This window comes from Poromitra crassiceps, assembly GCF_964638095.1.
Source record: "Poromitra crassiceps genome assembly, contig: HAP1_SCAFFOLD_564, whole genome shotgun sequence".
In the NCBI taxonomy this organism is placed as follows: domain Eukaryota; kingdom Metazoa; phylum Chordata; class Actinopteri; order Beryciformes; family Melamphaidae; genus Poromitra; species Poromitra crassiceps.
The window spans coordinates 48,255-58,254 of record NW_028151844.1 but is presented as its reverse complement, the minus strand read 5'-3'; the positions used below and the strand labels follow the sequence as shown (position 1 = coordinate 58,254).

Below are 10,000 nucleotides of genomic sequence, written 5' to 3'. Positions count from 1 at the left end.
GTTGATTTGAGTTAATGAGTTATTAATTTGAGTTAGTGTGGACCAGTGATGTCACTGGTCCACACTTTAACACTCAATAACTGTCAAATTAAATGACAGACTTCAAAACAGTTTACAGTTTTCTGATATACTACTGATGTTCTAATGATACAAAGCTGGTTGAAAATGGGCAGAGTGTTCCTTTGAAGCCCGTTGATACCTGACGCAGCATCTGTGTTGGTGAGCACAATAATCCATCCACCTGACAGGTGTAGCATGTGAAGATGCATGAGGATTGCACAGGTGTGCTGCTCACATTCACAATAAAGCCAATTTAAAATGCCGTGCAGTTTGATCAGACGACACAATGCAACAGATGTCCCACGCTGTGAGGTGAGGGAGTGTGCAATTGACCTGTGCTGCCTGCAGGAATGTCCGCCAGAGCTGTTGCCTGTGAATTGAATGTTCATGTCACGACCATAAGCCGTCTCCAATGTGCTATGCTGCCTTCAAATGGAACTCGTGAGCTTGTGGTTTTGACATGGTTACGACCTTTTCAGCTCAACAAAAAAAATATGGGAGCAAAAACAAAAGCGTTTATATTTTTGTTCAGTATATATATGTATCTAATAGTAGTTCAAGTGAACTTCTCAGCACTACTTGCCAGACCATCGTTTCAGAAGATAAGAAAACACACCGTCAGATGATGACTGGTCCTTGTACTTGAGCCGGTACCTCACAGTGAATCGGTCTGTGTGCAGACTTCAAAGTGACCGACAAGCTCCTGCTCTTTGTCATTGACTAACAGGCTTTGCAGATGTGGCCCGGCAGAAAGAAATCCAGCAGAATTGCAGATCTGAACCGGGCCTACCTGCACAAAGTTCACTATCCCATCCCAACCCAGCAGGGCGGCGACAGCGCTCCTGGCTGGTTGTTGGTGATAGCCTTGGCGTCTGCAGTGGAGTGTTTCAAAGGGCTGTGACACAAGTTGTGAGGGGACACCCCGGTGTGAGGGGACACCGCGGGGTGTGGGGACACCCCGGTGTGTGGGGACACCCCGGGGTGCAGCTCTGTCTGGGTGACCTCCTGATCACAAGAAAGGGTCCTGGGGTGGGACCACCTGCTGGCCCTCAACAAGGCGCTTAGGCTTAAGGTGATTAGGATCAGCATTAGCTACAGCATTGCAGCAGCTATTCTTCCTGGTGTCCACAAGCCTAGACGTTATTAGGTGTATTAACCCTAACATAGATGTATTTGATGGTGGGAGGAAACCAGAGCACCCGGAGGAAACCCACACGAAACCGGGGGTCGAACCCGGGGCCTTCTTGCTGTGAGGCAGCAGCGCTAACCACTGAGCCACCGACCGTGCCGTCCAACTGGAAAGAGTCTGGTTCACAATCTCACTAGGAATTTTTCAGATCATCTGGGCCCAGTAGTTCAAAACTTTGAATCCCTATCTGATCGGATCAGATTTGGATTTTGGGTAGTTCAAAACCAAAAAACAGGATTAGGATCACTTTGATATCCAATCAGATCAGGAAATCAAATCCAAGCTTTAATCTGGATCAAATCTTCAAAACGGGTAGTTCAAAGCGACAACACAGGATTGGGATCAGTTTGATCCCAAAAAACTGGATTATCTTGATCCCACCAGAGGGGTGGATTTCCAGTGGATTACCAGAGCAAAATGTACCATACAAGTTATTTAAAAATATGTTTCAATATAAATAAGATGGCAAAGTTTGTTAACTGAAATAATACACAATTTTTAGCCTTCATGGCAAATACATTTTATATTTCATTTTTTGGTCACGTTTGTGGTGGCCTATTTTGTTTTCAACCAAATGTTGATGACATAAATGTTTATGCTCATAAAAGTATCACAACAAAGATTGTCAATCACAAATGTAATTTAGATCAAAGAAAAAATATCTTCAACAAAAAAAAAGTCCATCATCTGTCAAAAATGCAAGCGCACCAGACAACCAGAGCAGAGGGATGATGCCTACGAGACACCGCTGAGCCGTGAAACGGAGAGGGCAGAGATGCAGATCCGTCTGGCCAAAGAACAAATACAGCTGTGCCGGCTTCAGCAAACTGAAACCTCACTTAGAATTCAGCTCCTCAAAGCACGCCTGGATGATCCAGCTGCCTTTGAATGAATGTTTTGTTTTGTTACCCTAGTGGGAGTATTTTTTTTAATTACAATTCCATTATGATTTTATGTCCTTTATGTATTTAAAAATATAATTAGACATTATAGATGTCTCTGCAATGTGGTCTCTTGTCTTCCTTGTATTATTTTTCATATCCACTAGATGGAGATCGGTAGGATTAAAGCACTGATATTCAGGATCTAGTAATCTTGAAAAGTCTGAAACTGGATCAGGGTGATCCTATCCTGAATTGCTTTGAAATACTGGGACAAAATCTGGCCGAGTTGTCTGATCCTGGATCACAGAAAATGGGATTTCAAAATCTGATCGGATCTGATTGAGATTAAAAGTTTTGAACTACTGGGCCCAGTAGCTTAGTTTGAATACCAAGATTAGCTGGGAAGATCAGTGTGGTGAAAGTGAAGGAGAGATCACCCTGATTTCCTCATTAAGGGAAGATCAGTGTGGTGAAAGTAGAGCCATATGAAATCCGTTTGATTTTTTTCCAAATTGCATTTTATTTTTTCCCCAAATTCCGTTTTTTCCATTTTAATTGTTCTGAATTCTGTGTTGTGCCTTATACGTTTCATTCAACGTCGGAAAAGGCGGCAAGGCTTTCAAGTTAACCGCCGTTTCGTTTCAAATTTACACAGAGATTGTAGAGTACGTATCCCGTTTGCAGACAGGTCAAATGCTGACGTTTTATTCTGGCCACTGGGTTGCACATTTTATTCTGGCGGCTGGGTTGCACATAATTAGGGGTGCCAAACAGTTGAGTGCAGGAGGAGGAGAGGAAAGCAGAGTGACTGTGTTTGTTTGTTTGTTTGTTTGTTTGTATGACTGAGATGCTGAGGCTGTGTTTGCAAGAGAAAGAGCGCTGTCTGTGAAAGGAGAGAGAGGGAGGGTAGATGGGGGGTAGAGGGGGGGAGGGTAGAGGGAGGGTAGATGGGGGGTAGAGGGGGGGAGGGTAGAGGGAGGGTAGAGGGGGGAGGGGGGGAGGGAGACTGAGATGGAGAATTCAATAGTCAGAAGGCCTTCATTGAGACTGCAACACAATCAAGTGTGAGGTTGTAAAGCATGTCGACAAGGATTCACTACTGAATGGAGGAAGCTGACAGCAACGAAGAACACTGTGCCCTTGTGTGTGTGTGTGTGTGTGTGTGTGTGTGTGTGTGTGTGTGTGTGTGTGTGTGTGTGTGTGTGTGTGTGCGTGCGTGCGTGTGTGTGTGTGTGAGTGAGCATGAGCCGCTGCACTCCAGTGAAATATAGGAGGGAGCTGGACTTTTCTTCTTTGTGTGAGTTGTTTAATTGGCGGGACATAGGAGAGCTGGTGGCTGTTTTATGGGCTTTGTCAGAACCAAGACTGGCACCAACTGGATCTAGGCATGCATTCCCTGACTGCCATGTCCCTACACCATGGAGATTCACTCTGATAGCTACGCACAAACACACAGACATGCGCACACACACATGCGCACACACATGCGGACACACACACACACACACACCACAAGCACGCACGCACACGCACAGACACACACACACACACACACACACACACACACACGCACGCACACACACGCACACACACACACACACACACACACACACACACACACACACACACACACACACACAGAACTATCAGAAAAACAAATTCACAATACTGTATAGATTGCTGCTATCCATGAAGACATTGTGGCCTTGAGTTTGGCATTTGTGACATCACATCTTTTCCTATTTTTTAGCCAGAGTGGCAGCGCCACCTGCTATTGGTCCATGATCGGCGAGCTGCGCAATCACTGGACAGACAAGTTCACAGACAGTACTATGGCAATAAAGAAAACCACAGATGTACATGCACTTATTGCTAAAGTACAGGCTCAACACACATATACAGTCCAAAAATAATAATTGGTATACAATTCAAGTTTTGAAAGATGGTCTCACTACATTGAAATTAATACTGTGGGCAAAAATAACACATTTATACTGCATGCAGGGATTAGCATAAAGTGGTCTGTAAAGAGGAGACTCGTGGGTACAGATAGAATCCATTCTCATTCAGATATCTTGAGGTGAGAGGTCAAGGGACCCCTTTAAAAATGGCCATGCCAGTTTTTCCCTCGCCAAAACTAAAGTCTAAATTTGGTGCCCACTTCCCGATGAGCTAGCATCGGTTGGTACCAAATAGATGCCTTAGGTCTTCTAGTTTCATATGATTCACTCCGGCCCGCTACAGCTTCTGAAACACTCTGGGGAAGCCACCAAAAACTACACTGAACGCATCGATGACCTCAGACGTGTCTGTCTCTCCAATTCAGCTCCCCAGGAAGCACACACACACACACACACCACTGACTTAATGATTTCCTGTATGAGCTGATCACACACACACACACACACACACACACACACACACTGATCGATGTGATCTTAGAATTGGCGCTTGAACCAAGCCCCGGGTCAGCGGGTGCATGGCCTGAAAGTGAAAGCAGAGCAACGATCGAACTGACCAATCAAAGATGACCTCAGGGGCAGATGAGTATAGATAATGCAAACTCCTCTGTACAGACACACAATCCAAACACACACATATTGACACACACATATAATCCACACAACCCTATTAACATGCATACAAATATGTACACGCCAATATGTATGTATTTACCCTGCGTGCTAATTAATTAGCACGCAGGGTAAAATACACACAGCCTCATTAACTCATTGAGTGCCAGCCACTTTTGGAGAACGGACGCTCCCAGTGCCAGAGTTTTCAGAGCGTTTTCAGTGATTTCTCGAGGCCCACAGAATATTGTGTGATATTACTATGTAAACACAGAACACGCAAAAAGAACAAGGAGACTCTATTGTATCATCAGCAAAAAAAAGTTTATTGATACCATTTTCCGTTCTTTAGTTATGAGCCGGAGAAGATAGGTTGTTTTCAGCGTTTTCAGGCATTTCAAATTATAAGCTGAGATATTCAGCCTTTTGTGAAATGCAGCATTTCAAGCACATTCACTGACTCTAGGTAATATTTTCTGATGTAGTGATGTGGTGTAGTTGTGTCCTGCCCTGCGTGCGCCACCCCCCCCCCCCCCCCCCCCCCCCCCCCTCAGCTGAAAACTCCTCCCCACACTAGTAACACACAGCCTCACGCACGCAGCGTCTATTTTCGGAGTGCTTTTGGTGCGCCGCCTCCCAGGCAGCGCAACATGGAGAAGCCACACGCGGACTGCAGTAAAAGGTTTGGCTTTTCATTGTCGGCTGCTGCTTTTCTAGCGGCTAATCATGTGGAGAAACTATGCTGACAGACAGACAGAGGCAGAAGGGCTCAGTTGTGTGCGCGGATTGACTGTGTTCGCAGCCCCCGTCAGTTGCAGCCAGAACAATCTACATGGCTCTGGGCTGCAGCATGAGCGGGTTCACTTTGATCACGGCTATTTCAGGCTGTGTATTCCTGACATTTCTGTAATCTGGAGAGCACTGTCGCCACCTAAGGGTTCTGTAAAATAGGTTATAGACCTCCAATAGCTACAATAGTTGTACAGGAAATGCGGAAGGCTTTGATCGACGCCCCACCGTCAAAGAACGCAATTGACGAACATGTCCGTCCTTGGCACTCTACGTTACTATTTGAAATGACGGACATGTTCGTCCATGGCACTCAATGAGTTAAGATGGCTTATCTTATTGACTTTTGGCGAATGCATTTTCAAATTTACTGGATAAGAATAATGCCTCCTGATGTTGATCAAATGAATAGCGTGGTAAATGAGGTAATATTTGTTAAGGAACAACTCAAATGATGCAAAAGATTTGAGGCGATTAATTCAAATTAATTAATTCAACTTGACGGCGCGAACTAATAAGAATACACAAGGGGCAACCTGCGGATCTGAAAAATCAAGTGCCTGCATTATGTCGAATGGCCTGCAGGGGTCACTCCACTGACTGCAAAAAAAAAGAAGTCCGATTGTATGGAAGTGAATGGGAAAATGAACCTACTTCTCACTTGATTTATGACCTCATTACTAGTTTCAAGTCTTCTTCAATACAGCATGATGATCATTTAGTAAATGATGATCCCATTTAGAGGAAAAGAGACGATGAAGCATAATTGACAAGTCGCCTGTCCAGTGATGGTGCCGCTCGGTGAGCACGGACCAGCTGCTTCTGGCTCCAAACAACCAAGATGGCGACGGTGAAAATGCCAAACTCCAGGCTTCAAAACGGGAGTCCATAAACCAATGAGTGACATCACGGTCACAGTAGTTACCTCCATATTCTTATAGGGTCAAAACTTGATGCTGCACCATCACATTGTGCCCTTGGCTCACAGTTCCAAGCAGTACGTCCCAGCTGGTCTGTGTGTGTGTGTGTGTGTGTGTGTGTGTGTGTGGGTGTGTGTGTGTGCATGTGCGTGTGCATGTGCGTGTGCATGTGTGTGTGTGTGTGTGTGTGTGTGTGTGTGTGTGTGTGTGTGTGTGTGTGTGTGCGTGTGTGTGTGTGCGTGTGTGTGCGTGTGTGCGTGTGTGTGTGTGTGTGTGTGTGGTGTCAGAAGCAGGTGCTAGAGCAGATAGGCATGACCAGCTCAGTTGAGCAGATGGCATCATCTGTGGGCTCCTCTTTCTCTCACGTTCCTCTTGGAGCCTATCTCTCTCTCTCTCTCTCTCTCTCTCTCTCTCTGCTTCTGTCTGTGTGTCTCTCTCTCCCTCTCCCTCTCTCTCTCTCTGCTTCTGTCTGTGTGTGTGTGTCTCTCTCTCTCTCTCTCTCTCTCTCTCTCTCTCTCTGCTTCTGTCTGTGTGTCTCTCTCTCTCCCTCTCTCTGCTTCTGTCTGTGTGTGTGTGTGTGTGTCTCTCTCTCTCTCTGCTTCTGTCTGTGTGTCTCTCTCTCCCTCTCTCTCCCTCTCTCTGCTTCTGTCTGTGTGTGTGTGTCTCTCTCTCTCTGCTTCTGTCTGTGTGTGTGTGTCTCTCTCTCTCTCTCTCTCTCTCTCTGCTTCTGTCTGTGTGTGTCTCTCTCTCTCTCTGCTTCTGTCTGTGTGTCTCTCTCTCACAGGTGTGAGAAGTCTGTCGGTGCAGCTGTGCCTCTCTCTCCCTGTGTTTTCCTCTCCTTCCACGTGTCCTCTGTGCTCTCCCTCTCCGTCCTACTCCATCCCTCCATGGTGGCTTCCCTGACTTATCTGCTGTGTTTCTGGGTGGAGCCTGGTGTGTGTGAGACTGTGTGTTTCTGGGTGGAGGCTGGTGTGTGTGTGTGACTGTGTGTTTCTGGGTGGAGCCTGGTGTGTGTGTGTGTGACTGTGTGTTTCTGGGTGGAGCCTGGTGTGTGTGTGTGACTGTGTGTTTCTGGGTGGAGGCTGGTGTGTGTGTGTGTGTGTGTGTGACTGTGTGTTTCTGGGTGGAGGCTGGTGTGTGTGTGACTGTGTGTTTCTGGGTGGAGCCTGGTGTGTGTGTGTGACTGTGTGTTTCTGGGTGGAGGCTGGTGTGTGTGTGACTGTGTGTTTCTGGGTGGAGCCTGGTGTGTGTGACTGTGTGTTTCTGGGTGGAGGCTGGTGTGTGTGTGACTGCGTGTTTCTGGGTGGAGCCTGGTGTGTGTGTGTGTGTGACTGTGTGTTTCTGGGTGGAGCCTGGTGTGTGTGTGACTGTGTGTTTCTGGGTGGAGCCTGGTGTGTGTGTGACTGTGTGTTTCTGGGTGGAGCCTGGTGTGTGTGTGACTGTGTGTTTCTGGGTGGAGCCTGGTGTGTGTGTGACTGTGTGTTTCTGGGTGGAGCCTGGTGTGTGTGACTGTGTGTTTCTGGGTGGAGCCTGGTGTGTGTGTGACTGTGTGTTTCTGGGTGGAGCCTGGTGTGTGTGACTGTGTGTTTCTGGGTGGAGCCTGGTGTGTGTGTGACTGTGTGTTTCTGGGTGGAGCCTGGTGTGTGTGACTGACTGTTTCTGGGTGGAGCCTGGTGTGTGTGTGACTGTGTGTTTCTGGGTGGAGCCTGGTGTGTGTGTGTGACTGTGTATCTCTCTCCAGGGCAGCATGTTTGATTAATGACAGGTAAGGCCTGTTGCTCAGACTGCTGGGCTGTGGCACAGAGATGCCAGATCTTCATCGCAGGGGAAACACCTCTTCACCCATTGACAACACTATTCATATCCAGTGAAAAATGCACTACATAGGCTGGTCTCCTCAAAACAAGGAGCTATGTCTCACAAGATCTCCATCTCTCCAAATCTCCAAGTCTTTTAGTCGATTATTGAGTCCTGAAATTATATAATTTCTTTTAAGGAAGGCTTTGCCGATTTTCATCCCACTTTGTATCATTAATATCAGTAATATGCGGATGAGCAGGCTTTACCTTGTCTTCATGTTTTCCTGCACAGAGAGCTCTGCACTTTATTCCAGCACTTCTGTATCAGAATGATTCTGGACATTCTGGACGCAGAAGTGAACAGATGTTGCTCGAGGGCGGCTGTTCCAACTACAAATTGTTTTTTATTTAAATGTTCTCTCTATGCGAACATCCACGGCGAATCGCATGGAGAGCCTTATGCTGCCTACACACTAGAGGATTTTCAAATCTTAACCGATTTTAAAAACATGAGAGACCACAGACATAAGGACAATTTCATCAGATTTTAACATTAAAATCGCCTGAACGCACACACTAGACGATTCGGCCAGACTGCGAGACCACACACCAGCCGTTTGAAGTACCGACTCACAGCGATTCCAGCAACTAGACTGTAGGCTGTTTATATCCCACAAAACCGCAATTTTTTCACACAGACAACAGCAGATGGCTCTCCAAACATGCACCGAGCGGCGGGTCCACTTCAAGCAGCGCGGACACCCTCGCAAAATAAGCTAAAACAACGTCCTGTCTGAGAGCTCATATTACAGCATATCCACTCCCTTGAAGCAAACAAACCGCTCCGCTTGGCACATGTTTGGAGAGCCATCCGCCGCTGTCCACCCTGTTTTAAGCTGTGAGGATGCTGGGGAGAGAGGAGCTACATGGCACTGCTGTTGCCACAACTCGTAGCGCTGCATTAACATCCGGGTATGACGCGTCGACGCGCCCCGGTCTGCTCGCTCTCATTGGCTATTGCGGGTTCCGTCGGGAGACAGCCATCGTAAATATCAAACATGTTTGATATGCCCGATTCGAGATCGGGCCGGCTCCGATTCAATCAATAATTTATTGACACCAGACACTTGACAATTATTTTGACAAAAAATCGGTTGAGACTAGCCTCGAATCGGGCCACGCCCCCCCGAGGGGAATCGGGCATTAAATCGGGCCTTTTATCCTCTAGTGTGTGGGAGGCATTAACAAGCCTTAACGACTCATACCAGCTGACGGGGGCGGAGTTTCTGCAGGCAGACAAACGGATATGTCTCTGTGCTGAAAACATATAGAGAAGGTAAGCACTGTCCATCTGCTTATTACCCAGATTATAATGATACAAAGTGGGTTGAAAATCGGCAGAGCCTTCCTTTAGGACAAGTGAAACAATGTGTCACTGGGGTTAGATCATTTCACTTGTAAAATGGTCAATTGACTGCATTTGTAGCCTGATTTCAGACTGAATTGTCATCTCGTCGTTATGCTCCATTTCCTTGTTCTGCTGAGTAAAAGATGGAAATGGAGTATCATGAGTTGACAATTTGCTCTTACTGTAAGAAAAACATGTCCCCTTTGAAAACATGCCTTCAGAGCAGAGTGCTGTTCACAGGTATTTAAAACATGCCTTCAGAGCAGAGTGCTGTTCACAGGTATTTTAACATGCCTTCAGAGCAGAGTGCTGTTCAGAGGTATTAACATGCCTTCAGAGCAGAGTGCTGTTCACAGGTATTTTAACATGCCTTCAGAG

General features: G+C 46.6%; 1 pseudogene across 1 annotated transcript in view; it reads right to left on the bottom strand.

Moving 5' to 3' along the window:
• Positions 1–10,000, bottom strand: part of LOC310771370 (seizure protein 6 homolog) — a 65,021-nt pseudogene that overhangs the window by 43,606 nt on the left and 11,415 nt on the right. The window contains exon 3 of the transcript in view: positions 880–1,065. The product of the transcript in view is annotated as a seizure protein 6 homolog (transcript). The remainder of the gene's footprint in view (positions 1–879; positions 1,066–10,000) is intronic.